Source organism: Cibotium barometz, chromosome 6 (assembly GCF_041138505.1).
Source record: "Cibotium barometz isolate CiBa-2024 chromosome 6, ASM4113850v1, whole genome shotgun sequence".
NCBI lineage: Eukaryota > Viridiplantae > Streptophyta > Polypodiopsida > Cyatheales > Cibotiaceae > Cibotium > Cibotium barometz.
This window is the reverse complement of record NC_141051.1, coordinates 2,751,106-2,767,491: the sequence shown is the minus strand read 5'-3', so window position 1 is coordinate 2,767,491 and position 16,386 is coordinate 2,751,106.

Sequence of the window (16,386 nt, the reverse complement as noted above, 5' to 3'; positions counted from 1 at the left end):
TAATACAAAATAGCTAGAATCAAGTATAGGGCTAGATAACAACTTCATAAATTGGATGGAGGAGGAAATGAAATTTGAAAGAATGAACACAAATAACTCTTGCTATTATACCCTGCAAGATGAAAATAAGAGGGTAAGCATTAATCAGACCAATAAAGCGAACCAGAGGCTACCAATGATGAAAATCTTGGAAAATGTCTGAAATATATAAACATGGGTAATTAAAGATAATAAAGTTTAAAAAAGATTCTCAAAAGGGAGAATTCAACATATACATATTCTCATGGAGCTCATGGAACCCCTCTAATATTATTAAAGCTATCAGTGAGATAAGAATTGAGCATTGAGGTTTACACTTGAAAAACCATGTGAGATAGTCATGCTATGATTATATCTCAAAATAATCATGTGTATAAAAGTTGGTATAGCTAGAAAGATGGTCATCTAAAGCCTCCCTAATGAAGCATTGAACCTCTACATCAATTCCAAGTTCCAAAAATCATGACATTTTTACACATGTAAAAAACTAGGTACAATTACCAGGTGAGAACCTAGGCTAGAACACACATAAAGACAAAGCATAGACCTTGATTGAACACACGATAATGTATATTTATTACATACACAGATTTATACATGAGAAGAGCTTCATGGTTACAATTCGCGTGAAGGTAGTTGGTGGTTGGCATTTGATTAAGTAGTTGAACACATGATGATGTATATTGATTATATACACATATTTATATAAGAGCAGAGCTTCATAGTTACAATTCATGTGAAGGTAGTTGGTGGTTAGCATGTGACAAGTAGTTTGTCCTATGAAACTGGTAAAAGTAAATGTTTTATTTACTTACATGAAGGTTAAATATCATTAGCCTTTTCACATTGGCAATGGCTCCAACGTTTGTGTAAAGATATGATTATTAAGGAAAAGGCTATGACGATTCCATATAAATTGAGAATTGATTCACATGCTTGCAAGATCGACATCTACAAAAACAACATGCTTGCAAGATCGACATCGACAACAACATTCTTGCAAGATCGACATCGACAACAACAACATGATTGCAAGATTGACATCGATAAAACAACATTACTCATTATCAAAGAAACTTTTGGAATATGAAGTAGACATCTACTTGAACATTGACATTGACATCAATCTTTTGATCCTAGTTAATTCAGTTCACATTAGAAAAAGGAATCAACTAGATTACAACAAAAAAGCAATAAATAAGTAACAAAAAATAAACCAACACACAATAAACAAGAATGTATAAATGCAACTTAAACAAAACTAAGAACACATAAGGAAAACAAAACTAAAATACAAAACTTTTAAAGAAGGGTAAATGTTAGAATAATGTAATTGACATTATTAAATAATTAATCATATTCAAGAAACATGGTTTTATCATTAAAATAACTCAAAGGCTACATGCCACTAATAGTGCAACTCTTTGGGGCTTTTCCTCTACCGTTGTATTGAACACAATCTAATATAATTACTATATTCTTGTATAACTCATGGCTCTCTCTTTCTCTCTGTAGTATCTCCCTTTTTCTCTAATATCTTTATAAACTTATTTGTGAGTTTGAGGGGTCGCTCTTAAGCCCTTTAAATTTGTCAGTGCAAATCAATAGAATCCATGTCTCGGACTCTCCTGTTTATAAGAGAAAACTAACAAGCTACCTACCCAGAAAGTAATTGATGAATTAAGCATTGAAAAATAGATAATATTCAAGCTCTTATGTGTGACACCCATGGGGACCCACAACAACCAAGAATTATTTTAGGGGTGATCATGGTTTTTTTCCAACAGACACTCTTATGCACCTAGGAATATACACACATCTTATACCCATACTTTAAGAAATTTCTCTAAGTGTGTAAGGTTGAAAGTGCTAAATGTGTAAGAAAGGATTATTACTATTTTGATGTGAATTTGTAAGAATTGATCCTAATATCTCTCAAAAGATGATCCTTGTAGTAACCACTCCACCATACATTGTTGTAAGAATTGAGTGTGACATCTCTCAAAAGATGATCCTTGTAGTAACCACTCCACCATACGTTGTGTTGCCTCCATTGATTTTCAAAAAATTAAAATCACATCACATCTCATCCATTCACATCCACCCCGATCCACATCTCATCCATTCACATCTACCCCAATCCACATCACATCACATCATATCCATTCACATCACATCTCATCCATTCACATCTACCTAGATCCACATCACATCACATTACATCTATCCATTCACATTACATCACATCCGTTCAAATATCATCATATTACATTCACATCTCATCGCATCCATTCACATCTCATCGCATCCATTCACATCTCATCACACCCATTCACATCCATCACACCCATTCACATCCATCACATTCATTGCATCCATATCACACCCATTCATATCCATCACATTCATTGCATCCACATCACATCACATACATTCCATCCACATCTATCCTTATCACATCACATTCATTCCATTAAAAGCGTTACTTTCATCAAATTTTGATTTTATGCATAGAAAGATGCATAAAGAAATTTATTTTTTATTTCAAAAGAGTTATTCTCATCAATTTTGATTTTATGCATAGAAAGATGCATAAAGAAATTGATTTTTATTTCAAAAGAGTTATTCTCATCAATTTTGATTTTATGCATAGAAAGATGCATAAAGAAATTGATTTTTAGTTCAAAAGAGTTATTCTCATTAAAATTGAATTTATGCATAGAAAGATGCATAAAAGATTTATTTTTATTTCGAAAGTGTTATTCTCCTTAAAATTAAATTTATGCATAAACGGATTTTTATAAAAGTGTTATTTCCCACTGAAGTTGTTCTTATGCATAAATAGATGCGTAAAGAATCTTTATATCAAAAATAAGAATTCTCTTACATTCTATAAATAGATGTGATATGAATCAAATAGATGGGAATGAATGGATGGATGGATGTGATGAGAATAGAAGTGATGAGAATGAGAGGTAAATAGATGTGATGAGATGGGATGCGAATCAGATAGATGGGAAAGAATGGATGGATGGATGTGATGAGAGTAGAAGTGATGAGAATGAGAGGTAAATAGATGTGATGAGATGGGATGTGAATCACATAGATAGGAAAGAATGGATGGATGGATGTGATGAGAATAGAAGTGATGAGAATGAGAGGTAAATAGATGTGATGATATGTGATGCGAATCAGATAGATGGGAAAGAATGGATGGATGGATGTGGTGAGAATAGAAGTGATGAGAATGAGAGGTAAATAGATGTGATGATATGTGATGCGAATCAGATAGATGGGAAAGAATGGATGGATGGATGGATGGATGTGATGAGAATAGAAGTGATGAGAATGAGAGGTAAATAGATGTGATGCAAATCAGATAGATGGGAATGAATGGATGGATGGATGCGATGAGAATAGGAGTGACGAGAATGTGAGGTGAATAGATGTGATGAGATGTAATGCGAATCGGATAGATGGGAAATAATGGATGGATGGATGGATGTGATGAGAATAGAAGTGATGAGAATGAAAGGTAAATAGATGTGATGATATGTGATGCGAATCAGATAAATGTGAATGAATAGATGAGATGTGATGTCATGTGAATCAGGATGTAAATGAATTATATAGGATGTGAATGAATGTGATAACATGTGAATCGGGATGTGAATGAACGACGATAAAGGATATGAATGAATGTGTTAGCATGTGAATAAATGAGATGTAATGTGAAATGGATGTGATAAGATGTGATATAAACTGGATAGATGTTAACATATGTGAAGTGATGAGATGTATGGGTAGATGCAAGTAGATGTGATGTGATGAGGATAAATGAGGAAATAAGTGATGAGATAGAAAAAGATGTGATTAGATGAGAATGGGAATACTTATGAAATGAATGTGGATTGATGTGTGGGTAATGTGGATTGATGTGGATGGATGTATGGATGATGTGGATTGGCGTATGGATTGATGTGGATGGATGTATGGAAGATGTGGATGGATGTGTGGGTAATGTGGATTGATGTGGATGGATGAGTGGATAATGTGGATTGATGTGGATGGATGTAGGGATGACGTGGATTGATGTGTGGGTAATGTGGATTGATGTGGATGGATGATGTGGATTGCTGTGTGGGTAATGTGGATTGACGTGTGGGTAATGTGGATTGACGTGTGGATTGATATGGATGGATGAGTGGATAATGTGGATTGATGTGGATGATGTGGATGGATGTATGGATGATATGGATTGATGTGTGGGTAATGTGGATTGACATGAATAGATGTATGGATGATGTGGATTGATGTGTGGATAATGTAGATTGATGTGGATGGATGTATGGATGATGTCGATTGACGTGTGGATTGATGTGGATGGATGTATGGAAGATGTGGATGGATGTGTGGATAATGTGGATTGATGTGGATGGATGATGTGGATTAGTGTGGATGATGTGGATGGATGTATGGATGATGTGGATTGATGTGTGGATGATGCGATTGGATGTGATTTGATGTGGGAATGATATGATGTGATAGGGATCGATGAAGAAGAAAAAAATTTTGTGGGAAGATGAGAAAAGATGGGGACAAATGTGAAAGGATGTGGAGTGATGAGAAAAAATGAAAATATTGTTGGAACTGTATTTGTATGTGAAATCTGTTTTTAAATGACTGTTTTATGTCAAGAATGCTGAGGAAGCATTTTGACCGTCTTGTGAATGAGGTCGTAGAGACCTATCTGTTAAAGTTGCAACTGCTGACGGAGAGTCAACAAAGGACATCTCGCGTAGCAAGGTCGGCCGAGGTCTTGACTAGCCTCGGTTTGATTTAAATGGTGAGCTTCTGGTACAGTGGATGAGGGACCAAGGAAGCGGCCTATGAGTGAAGCGCTAGGTGACCTGCGAAGGATCCTAGAGGGTGCTGACCATACGGTGCTCGGGCTGCTCTGGGTCGCCGAAGATACCCACACGTACGTCGGGGAAGATATTGGAACAAGGAGTAAGAGTTGTTTTCTAAATTCAGGCATGGATCTGGTTGGTTGACCTTGGTGGTCCTCAACGGATGAGTCCATGGCTCTTTTATATGGATCCGTTGGTTGATATTGCTGATCTTCAACGGAGATTCTATTTTTGATATATGAATATATTGTTGGTTACTACTATGAGCTAGGAACTATCGAAAAGGCCCCTGAGTGAGCGTTCTGGTTGCCAATGATGCCATAGGTACACCGATGAAGGAATGATTGGAAATAAGGATTCAACCGGAGATTTTGAGGATTGTGATCAGTGACACAATGGTTTCATTAAATGATTGTTTTAAAGATAGCTGATGCTGAGAAAAAGGCAATTTCATATTGGGTGTGTAAGTGGTGTGACTCGTTTTAAGTTTGCATGAATATCCGGCTAGGGGGCCTGGGAACTCTTTTCCCCGGGACAAAACCTAACCAAATTCTTAATTGGATCCCATCACTATAGTGGTTGGGCGGTTGGCTAGGCAGTTGGCTAACCCACGGGATTGGATTTAGGCTGGACTAATGGATCCCTAAAATGAGACTCAATTCTGTTATGGTACGATAGATAAAGTAAATCCCGAATAAAAATTTAGCCCAACAATAGTCAGCACTGTGGTGGCAGGTGATGTTTTGCCATTCCACGCCATCCTTGACTGTGGGGCCTTGAAAAGTGTCGCGCACATGCCTCATGACATGGATATGGTGTACATAGGGCTACTTGATTCTGAGTTAGAGTGAATCCTTGACCAAATATAGACTGAGGTGCATTGTGAGGGGAGCTCCTTCCGAGTCTAGTACCTACCCACTTGCCTGGTCTACGTTGTAAGTCTCAATGAAGTAGAGACAGTTTGAGGAGATCAGGTCCCAAGGGCTCCATTGTGGGTAAAACTCCATGTAAGATTCCTCCCTTCACCTTTTGAGGTGTAAAGGTGCAAGAACCTCCCCTTCTGTTCTTGTTATTATTCCCTTCTCTGAAATAGAAGAAAGATCTTGTTTTACCTTGTTTTGGCCTAGAGAGAGAAAATATCTAGAGAGAGATAATCCTAAATTGAGATATCTTTGGATATAAAAATCCTCCTAGTGTCTAAAATGGATTCTCCTGAAATAAAAGTTCAAAATGAACTTTCCAATGTGCATTAGGAATTAATAGAAAATGGTATAAGGGACCTTAGCCTAAAGGTCTATATTTTAAGAAATTTTTGGATTATGGTCCAATTAAGGTTCCAATGGGCCAATTGGATTAATCCAAGTGTTGGGATGAGATAAATCCAAAGAATAAAAGAAAATACCCAAAAAATGAGTAAATGCTCACATAAGATGAAGAGTTGACTGAGTACAAGGTTTATTAGTTAAAAATTATGAGATATTACTAAAAAAATGAAATATTTTGGAATAATGATGCATTTTTGACACCTTGGTAAGGAAAGGGGGACTCTTGAGGTAGGCGGATCTTTCACATATGTGGAAGGGTTTTTAATTCAAAAACATTGTGATATTTTTATCTCTCCTCTCTCCTGGATCAAACCAAATAAAAAAGGGAGCCAAACTAGTCCAAATCTTGTCCAAATTGAGTCAAACTGAACCTGAAAAATTCTAGAACCTAGTTAGACTTGGTTAGTGGCCTCCCTCACCTATAAATAGACCCTCAATCATTTGTAATAAAATATTGGAGCTATACTATGCTAGTATTATATTAAAATAATCATATTTTCTATTATCCTTTAATTTTTTCTCTCTTGGGAGCTTGGAGCTCTCTCTCTCTACAACTCCTAGAGTTGCTCTTTTCCTCTTGGTGGACCAATTGATTGGTCGGGGACTTCATTGTAATTAGAGAATCAATCCAAACTTGGAGGTAAAATCAAATTTTATGGTTTTTTTTCTAATTTTCTCAATAACTTTCTTCTTCTCAACCCCTCTCAAGCTTGAGAAGCTTTCTAAATGATTGTTTTAATTCAAATTAATCTTTTTCTTAAAGTCTTAATGCTTAATTAAGAGAAAGTTATTCTTTATGCTTATTTGTAATGCTTTATTTAAAAAAATATCTCTCTCTAAAAGAATAGCCATCTTTAGTCCCTTGAAAAAGGATGCTTCTCAATGATAGTCTCTTAATTCAAAGCTAAAATCTAGGCTTGAAAGGCTAGAGATTAAGAAAATGGCATTTTTATGATTTTGTATTAACAAAATAATGGTTATTTCTTTTTATTTTTTTAAGTAGTTAAAAACTACTTTGATTGATTCTAAATGAGAAATAGATTATCCTATCAATTTGGGAAAAGAGAAATAATGGAATTAGCTTAATCTAGTGGATAATCATAATTGATTTTATGATTATGGTTAAAATTATGATTTAAATTCATAGTTTGATTTTAAGCATAAAAGATGAACTACTATCATATTTTCATTACAAGATTTTATTCTTTAGAAAAAAATTAAGAATTATCAGTAATAGCAACGAAGCTATGGTAAAATTTTTAGAAAATAATACATATCTTATTCTTATGCATAATGCTAAAAGAGGACTTCCTACCATATTTTAGGATTGGACATCCTATGCAAAAAGAATGATTTTGATCATAATCATGGGAAATAAATTTTTTGTAATAATGCATAATTAATTGATTATGAGAAAAGAGTAATTTTTGGTAAATTTATTTTTATACAAAAAGAGGAATTCCTATGATATTTGAGATCCAAGTAATTAAATGGTAAAAGAGGAAATTTTGGTAAATTTATTTTTATGCAAAAAGAGGAATTCCCATGATATTTGAGATCCAAGTAATTAAATAGTAAAAGAGGAATTTTTGGCATAATTAAAATTATGAGTATTTATCAAAAGTGAAATTTTGAGCATTATTAATTTTTTTGGGAAATAGGGGTAGAATTGATTTTTGTAAATCCCTTGAATTTTTTACTCAAAAGAAGAATATTGAATATACTTCACTTGAGAAATTCGAGAAAGAATATGAAAATATCCATCGAGAAAAAGTACCTTTAGCTAGGCCAAGCAATTGGCAGAAACTTAGAAAAGTCCCATCTGTATCGAAAGTAGAAAACGGTACTAAATGTGAATGCGACGTGAATGTGATGTGATAAGATGTGAATGCGATGTGATAAGATGTGAGTGCGATGTGATAAGATGTGAGTGGATGTGAGAAGATGTGGATGGATGTAGGAAGCGGCCTATGAGTGAAGCGCTAGGTGACCTACGAAGGATCTTAGAGGGTACTAACCATACGGTGCTCGGGCTCTGGGTCGCCGAAGATACCCACACGTGCATCGAGGAAGAAAATGGAATAAGGAGTTAGAGTTGTTTTCTGAACTTGGGTATGGATTTGGTTGATTGGCCTTGCTGGTCCTCAACGGATGAGTCCATGACTCTTTTATATGGATCTGTTGGTTGATCTTGCTGATATTCAATGCAGAGTCAATCTGGATTTTTCTTATGTGATTATATTTCCAGGTACTATGAGCTAGGAGCTATTGAAAAGGCCCCTGAGAGTGAACAGGTGGTGAGTGTTCTGGTTGCCAATGACGCCATAGGTACACCGATGAAGGAATGATGGGAAATTAGAAATCAAGCTAGATATTTTGGAGGATTATGATGAGTGATACTATGGTTTCATTAGAAGATTGTTTTAAACTGCATCTGTGAAACAGGCAATTTCATATTAGTGGGGGTGTGTAAGTGGTGTGACTATATTGAAGTTTGCTTGAAGCGCCGGCTAGGGGGCCTAGGAACTCTTTTCCCTGGTACCCGCAGAAAAACATAACCAAATTCCTAAATGGATCCTATCACTACAGTGGTTAGGCGGTTGGCTAACCCATGGGATTGTTGGATGGGGTTAGGCTGGACTGATGGATCCCTAAAATGAGACTCAATTCTATTATATTACGATAGTTGAAGTAAATCCCGGATAGTCCTTGTTCTATGGAAAAGAATCAACGGCTGTGCCTCTTGATGAGGAAAAAAGCATTGGTCTCTATGATATCCAAGTGCAAGTCTCTTCCTTGATTTGACCATGAGACTTATGGGTTCGGTCGGATCAGTTTGGTTAATGAAGACCTTGACTTATTAGAATAATTTTTTCCTGGTGGAATCGCCCGTGTCTTCCGGGTGAGGGAAGTTTTTCTAGGTTTGGTTTTGGAAGAACCGAGGAATTAGTCTCTTGTTTAGATATCTGTGGTGGTGGGCAAGGCCCTGAGTGAGAGGCTCTGCCTTATGCAAGAAGTGCTACTTCTGCTGCTAGCACCCCAGAATTCATTGCGTGAAGGGGGCAAGGATCTTTTAGCTGGTATTAGAGCGAATTGGCTAAAGTGGATCAACCGAGAAGCAAAAATATCAAAAATTTTTGAAGTACCAGTAAAAGATTATAATGGTGTGATGAAATTCATATAAATTGATATTCAGAATGAAGATTCATAAATTGGAAAGCGGGTCTTCAGATGGAAGTACCACAATTGTATGGAATCCCTTACTTGCTTGAGGCCTAGATATGATGGTATTTACCTTATAGTTCCAAGGATCGTGATTACCCGTATATACCATGGGTATAACTAGAGCTCTTTACTGGAAATATATACGAGTAAATATTAGACCTTGAAATTATAAGCAAAAATGCTATCTAGAGGATGAATTCGAATGCTGGTTGAGAATTGATAAGTTGATTTGGATTCTAATTGAAAGATAATTTCTGAATTCTGGTTGAAAGAAGATAAGTTGAACAAAGCCAGAATGAGGATGAATGGAATGAATCCTAGTGATGATGTTAGTAACTAGAATGACGATTATGACTTCAGCAAATCACTATGAGATTAGTGGATTGTGCTCACAGATTTTTGCTGTTTGACCTTTGACCTTGTGGATCTAATTAAGGAATGACAAATTGAACTTGCATAATTGAAATTTCCGTGTGAGGAATGTTTAGATGGAATTTTTGGTCTGATGGACCATTATTGTGTTAAGAATATGAATGAATTATTCTCTTATAATGAGTTCTGTATTATGTTCTTCTTATAGAAGGAATATTTATCCCAGGATTCTGTGGGGGGACTGACCAAACTATAAAGAACAGAGCTCGACCTGGATGTTCATAAAACTCTTCATAGATCGCAACTTGGACCTTTCAAGGGTGAAGGGGAAAACTTGGGTGAGGCTGTGGAGAAGTGGATCGAAGAAATGGAAGAATACTTTGATGTCACCAGGTACAACGAGAAAAGTAAAATGGCTCTTGCAAGGCTAAAGATAGTAGAAATAGCCAGAGTGGCATGGAGAAACATTGCGAGACAAACTGTCTAGATTGGAATACCCAGACATGGAATGATCTCAAGATTTACCAAAGGAAGAGATTCTGTCCTCCCAGCTTTTTGGGAACCAAAATGAACGAATTCTTAGAGTTAACCCAGGGGAGTAGAATTATTGAAGAATATCATCAAGCGTTCGCTCTCCTCCTCAAGTACTCGCCACTGCTGGATGAAGAACATTTGATAGTAGCCAAGTTCATTCGGGGAATGAAGGAACCTTTGAATATCCTAGTGAAGAATGCCAAGCCAACTTCCATAGCCGAAGCAGTGCAGATGGCGAAGGATTTTGCCAAGGCCTTTGATGTCATGGTCCCGCCGAAGGCAGCACTTTCATCTTTCAAACGATTTCTAGCTCCAAAAGGTGATTCCAACTTTCCACCGCCTAAGAGACAACAAGGTCAATCTCAGGATATGGGAAGTTCCAGAATGGAAGAAAGGTCTTTTTCTCGGAATGCAATCCCATGGAATTCAACTTCAGAACTTCCACCCTTGAACAAAGAGGTGAAATGCTATAACTGTCAAGGATTTGGACATCATAATATGGATTTCCCAACTCCTTTTGGATCAAGGTTTTTGGGGCAAGGAAGTCACGGACCAAGATTCCAGACTCCAGCTCCTTCCTTCCAGAGTAATCAGGTTCCTTTTCGTGAAAATCAGGGAAATCCCAGAGGTAGACCCTCTTACCAACCCTTAGTTTCAATCCAAAGTAATGTAAGACCTCCGCCCTTAGAATAGGGGAAGTCAAAGAGAGATATTCCCAAATCAGCCATCCACTTCCAAGGTAGTAACCATGGAAGTGATTGAAGAAGAAGAAGAAAATGAAAGAGATTATACTCCACCTGCGAGATGAGGACATCTCGCATTTTTTAAGTGGGTTAGGATATGTAAGATTCCTCCCTCCAGCTTTTGAGGTGTAAAGATGTAAGAACCTCCCCTTCTGTTCTTGTAATTATTTCCCTCTCTGAAATAGAAGAAAGATCTTGTTTTACCCTGTTTTGGCCTAGAGAGAGAAAATATCTAGAGAGAGATAATCCTAAATTGAGATATCTTTGGATATAAAAATCCTCCTAGTGTCTAAAATGGATTCTCTTGAAACAAAAGTTCAAAATGAACTTTCCAATGTGCATTAGAAATTAAGGGACTTTCCAATGTGCATTAGAAATTAGAAATTAATTGAAAATGGTATAAGGGACCTTAGCCTAAGGATCTACATTTTTAGAAAATTTTGGATTATGGTTCAATTAAGGTTCCAATAGGCCAATTGGATTAATCCAAGTGTTGGGATGAGATAAATCCAAAGAATAAAATAAAATACCCAAAAAATGAGTAAATGCTCACATAAGATGAAGAGTTCTTTGAGTACAAGGTTTATTAGTTAAAAATTATGAGATATTACTAAAAAATAAAATATTTTAGAATAATGATGCATTTTTGACACCTTGGTAAGGAAAGGGGGACTCTTGAGGTAGGTGCCTCTTTCACATGTGTGAAAGGGTTTTTAATTCAAAAACATTGTGATATTTTTATCTCTCCTCTCTTCTAGATCAAACTAAATAAAAAATGGAGCCAAACTAGTCTAAATCTTGTCCAAATTGAACCTGGAAAATTCTAGAACCCAATTGGACTTGGTTAGTGGCGTTCCTCACCTATAAATAGACCCTCAGTCATTTGTAGTAAAATATTGGAGCTATAAGATGCTAGTATTATATTAAAATAATCATATTTTCTATTATCCTTTAAATTTTCCTCTCTCTTGGGAGCTTGGAGCTCTCTCTCTCTCTACAACAACTCTTGGAGTTGCTCTTCTCCTCTTGGTGGACCAATTGATTGTTCGGGGGCTTCACTGAAATTAGAGAATCAAGCCAAACTTGGAGATAAAATCAAATTTTATGGTTTTTTTCTAATTTTTTCAATAACTTTCTTCTTCTCAACCCCTCTCAAGCTCTCAAGAAGCTTTCTAAATGATTGTTTTAATTCAAATGAGTCTTTCCCTTAAAGTCTTAATGCTTAATTAAGAGAAAGTAAATCTTTATGCTTATTTGTAAAGCTTTCTTTAAGTAAATCTCTCTCTCTAAAAGAATAGCCATCTTTATGGGGATAAATCCCTTGAAAAAGAATGCTTCTCAATGATAGTCTCTTAATTCAAAGCTAAAATCTAGGCTTGAAAGGCTAGAGATTAAGAAAATGGTATTTTTATGATTTTGTATCAACAAAATAATGGTTATTTCTTTTAAATTATTTATAAGTAGTTAAAAACTACTTTGATTGATTCTAAATGAGAAATAAATTATCCTATCAATTTGGAAAAAGAGAAATAATGAAATTAGCTTAATCTAGTGGGATAATCATATTTAAGTTTATGATTATGGTTAAAATTATGATTTAAATTCATAGTTTGATTTTAAGCATAAAAGACGAACTACTATCATATTTTCATTACAAGCTTTTATTCTTTAGAAAAAAATTAAGAATTATCAGTAATAGCCAGCGAAGCTATGACAAAATTTTTAGAAAATAATACATATCTTATTCTTATGCATAATGCTAAAAGAGAAATTCCTACCATATTTTAGGACTGGACATCCTATGTAAAAAAATGATTTTGATCATAATCATGGAAAATATTTTTTTTTGTAATTATGCATAATTAATTGATTATGAGAAAAGACTAATGTTTGGTAAATTTATTTTTATACAAAAAGAGGAATTCCCATGATATTTGAGATTCAAGTAATTAAATGGTAAAAGAGAAAATTTTGGCATAATTCAAATTATGAGTATTTATCAAAAGTGAAATTTTGAGCATTATTAATTTTATTGGGAAATATAGGTAGAATTGATTTTTGTTAATCCCATGAATCTTTTACTCAAAGAAGAATATTGAATACACTTCACTTGAGAAATTTGAGAAAGAATATGAAAATATCCATCGAGAAAAAGTACCTTTAACTAGGCCAAGCAATTGGCAGAAACTTAGAAAAGTCCCATCAGTATCGATAGTAGAAAACGGTACTAAATGTGAATACGATGTGAATGCCATGTGATAAGATATGAATGTGATGTGAATGCGATGTGATAAGATGTGAGTGGATGTGAGGAGATGTGGATGGGATGTGATGTGATAGAAATGGATGTGGATGTTAATGTGATGAGATGTGATGATATGTGAAAGGATGTGATGTGATGTAAGTGGATGAGAATGAGATGTGATGTGATAGATATGCATGTGAATGAATGAATGGATGTGGATAGATGTGAATGTAAATGAATGAATGGATGTGGATAGATGTGAATGTAAATGAACGAATGGATGTGGATGAATGTGATGAGCTGTGATTTGAATGGACGTGTGTGATATGGATAGATGTGGATGGAATGAATGAGATGTGATATGGATGGATGTGATAAGATAAAGATGGATGTGACGAGATGTGAATAAATGTGGGATGGATGTGAATAAATGTGGGATGTGAATGAGATGTGAATGTGATGTGAATGGATGTGATGTGATGTGGATCTGGTAAAATATGAATAGATGAGATATGATGTGGATAGATGAGATGTGATGTGATGTGGACTTGGGTAAATGTGAATGGATGTAAAGTGATGTAAATAAATGTGAATGTGATGTGATGTAAATAAATGTGGACTTGGGTAAATGTGAATGGATGTGAAGTGATGCAAATAAATGTGAATGTGATGTGATGATATGTGGATGTGATGTGGATTTGAACGAATGTAGATGGATGTGATGTGATATGAATGGATGAGATGTGATGTGGATATGTTGTGATGTGATGTGATGAGGATAGATGTGATGAGATGTAGTATAATGTGATTGGATGAGAATGGATGAAGGACGATGGGAATATAAATGACTGGATGCGGAATAAGCAATGTGAATTGATGTAGAAGAATGTGGAATAACAAGAAATGATGTGGAACAATGTGAAAAGATGAGAATTCATTAAAAACTGTATTTATGACCTATTTTTAAATGACTATTTTATGTCAAGAATGCTGGGGAAGCATTTTGACCATCTTGTGAATGAGGTCATGGAGACCTAAGTGATAGAGTTGCATTAGCTGACTGAGAGTCAATGGAGGACATCTCGTGTGTAGCAAGGTCGCTAACTAGCCTCGGTTTAGTTTAAATGGTGATCTTCCGGTAAGGTGGATGAGGGACCAAGGAAGCGGCCTATTAGTGAAGCGCTAGGTGACTTGCGAAGAAGCCTAGAGGGTACTGCCCATACGGTGCTCTGGCTCTGGGTCGTCGAAGATACCCACCCATGCGTCGAGGAAGAAAATAGAATAAGGAGTTAGAGTTGTTTTCTGAACTTGGGTATAGATCTGGTTGATTGGCCTTGCTGGTCCTCAAACGGATGAGTCCATGACTCTTTCATATGGATCTGTTGGTTGATCTTGCTGATCTTCAATGGATAGTCAATCTGGATTTTTCTTATGTGATTATATTTTTGGGTACTGTGAGCTAGGAACTATTGAAAAGGCCCCTGAGTGAACAAGTGGTGAGCGTTTTGGTTACCAATGATGCCATAGGTACACTGATGAAGGAATGATTAGAAATTAGAATTCAAGCTAGATATTTTGGAGGATTATGATGAGTGATACTATGGTTTCATTAGAAGATTGTTTTAAAGACAGCTGAATCTGTGAAACATGCAATTTCATATTGGGTGTGTAAGTGGTGTGACTATCTTGAAGTTTGCTTGAAGCGCCAGCTAGGGGGCTTGGGAACTCTTTTCCCCTGGTACCCGAGGAAAAACATAACCAAATTTCTAAATGGATCCTATCACTATAGTGGTTGGGCGGTTGGCTAACCCATAGGATTGGATGGGGTTAGGTTGGATTGATGGATCCCTAAAATGAGACTCAATTCTAGGTATTAGATCGAATTGGCTAAAGTGGATCAACTGAGAAGTAAGAAATGTCAAAAAGTTATGAAGTACCAGTAAAAGATTGTAATGGTGTGATGAAATTCATATAAATTGATATTGAGAATGAAGATTCATAAATTGGAAAGCGGGTCTTCAAATGGAAGTACCACAATTGTATGGAATCCCTTACTTGCTTGATTCCTAGATATGATGGTATGTACCTTATAGTTCCAAGGACCATGATTACGCATATATACCATGGGTATAACTGCAGCTCTTTACTGACAATATATATGAGTAAATCTAAGACCTTGAAATTATAAGCAAAAATGCTATCTAGAGGATGAATTTGAATGCTGGTTGATATGATTTTAGAATTCTCATTGAGAATTGATGAGTTGATTTGGATTCTGATTGAAAGATGATGGTTTCTGAATTTTGGTTGAAAGAAGATAAGTTGAACAAAGCCACAATGAGGATGAACGGGACGAATCCCAGTGATGATGTTAGTAAAACTGGAATGACTATTATGACTTCAGCAAATCACTATGAGATTAGTGGATTGTGCTGACAAATTGTTGCTGTTTGACCTTTGACATTGTGGATCTAATTAAGGAATGACAAATTGAGAACTTGCATAATTGAAATTTCTGTGAGGAATGTTCAGATGGAATTTTTGGTCTTCTGGACCATTATTGTATTAAGAATATGAATGAGTTATTCTCTGATAATGAGTTCTGTATGTTCTTCTTGTAGAAGGGATCTTTATCCCAAGATTCTGTGGGGGGGCTGACCAAACTATAAAGAATCCCAGAATCAGTTGGATCTAAAGTTGGATTTGAATTATAAATAAAGTGGTCTTTTCACTTGAGCATCTTGGTTAATTTGGAAAAAAAGGGACTTAACAAGAATTTTCGTATTGATAGGATCATGGATCGAGATCGTGGTGGTGGGAATGTTAACCCCCAACTCGATGAGGAAGAGCTCGACCCGGATGTTCGTAAAACTCTTCATAGATCGTAACCTGGACCTTTCAAGGGTGAAGGGAAAAACTTGGGTGAGGCTGTGGAAAAGTGGATCGAAGCAATAGAAGAATACTTCGATGTCACCAGGTACAATGAGAAAACT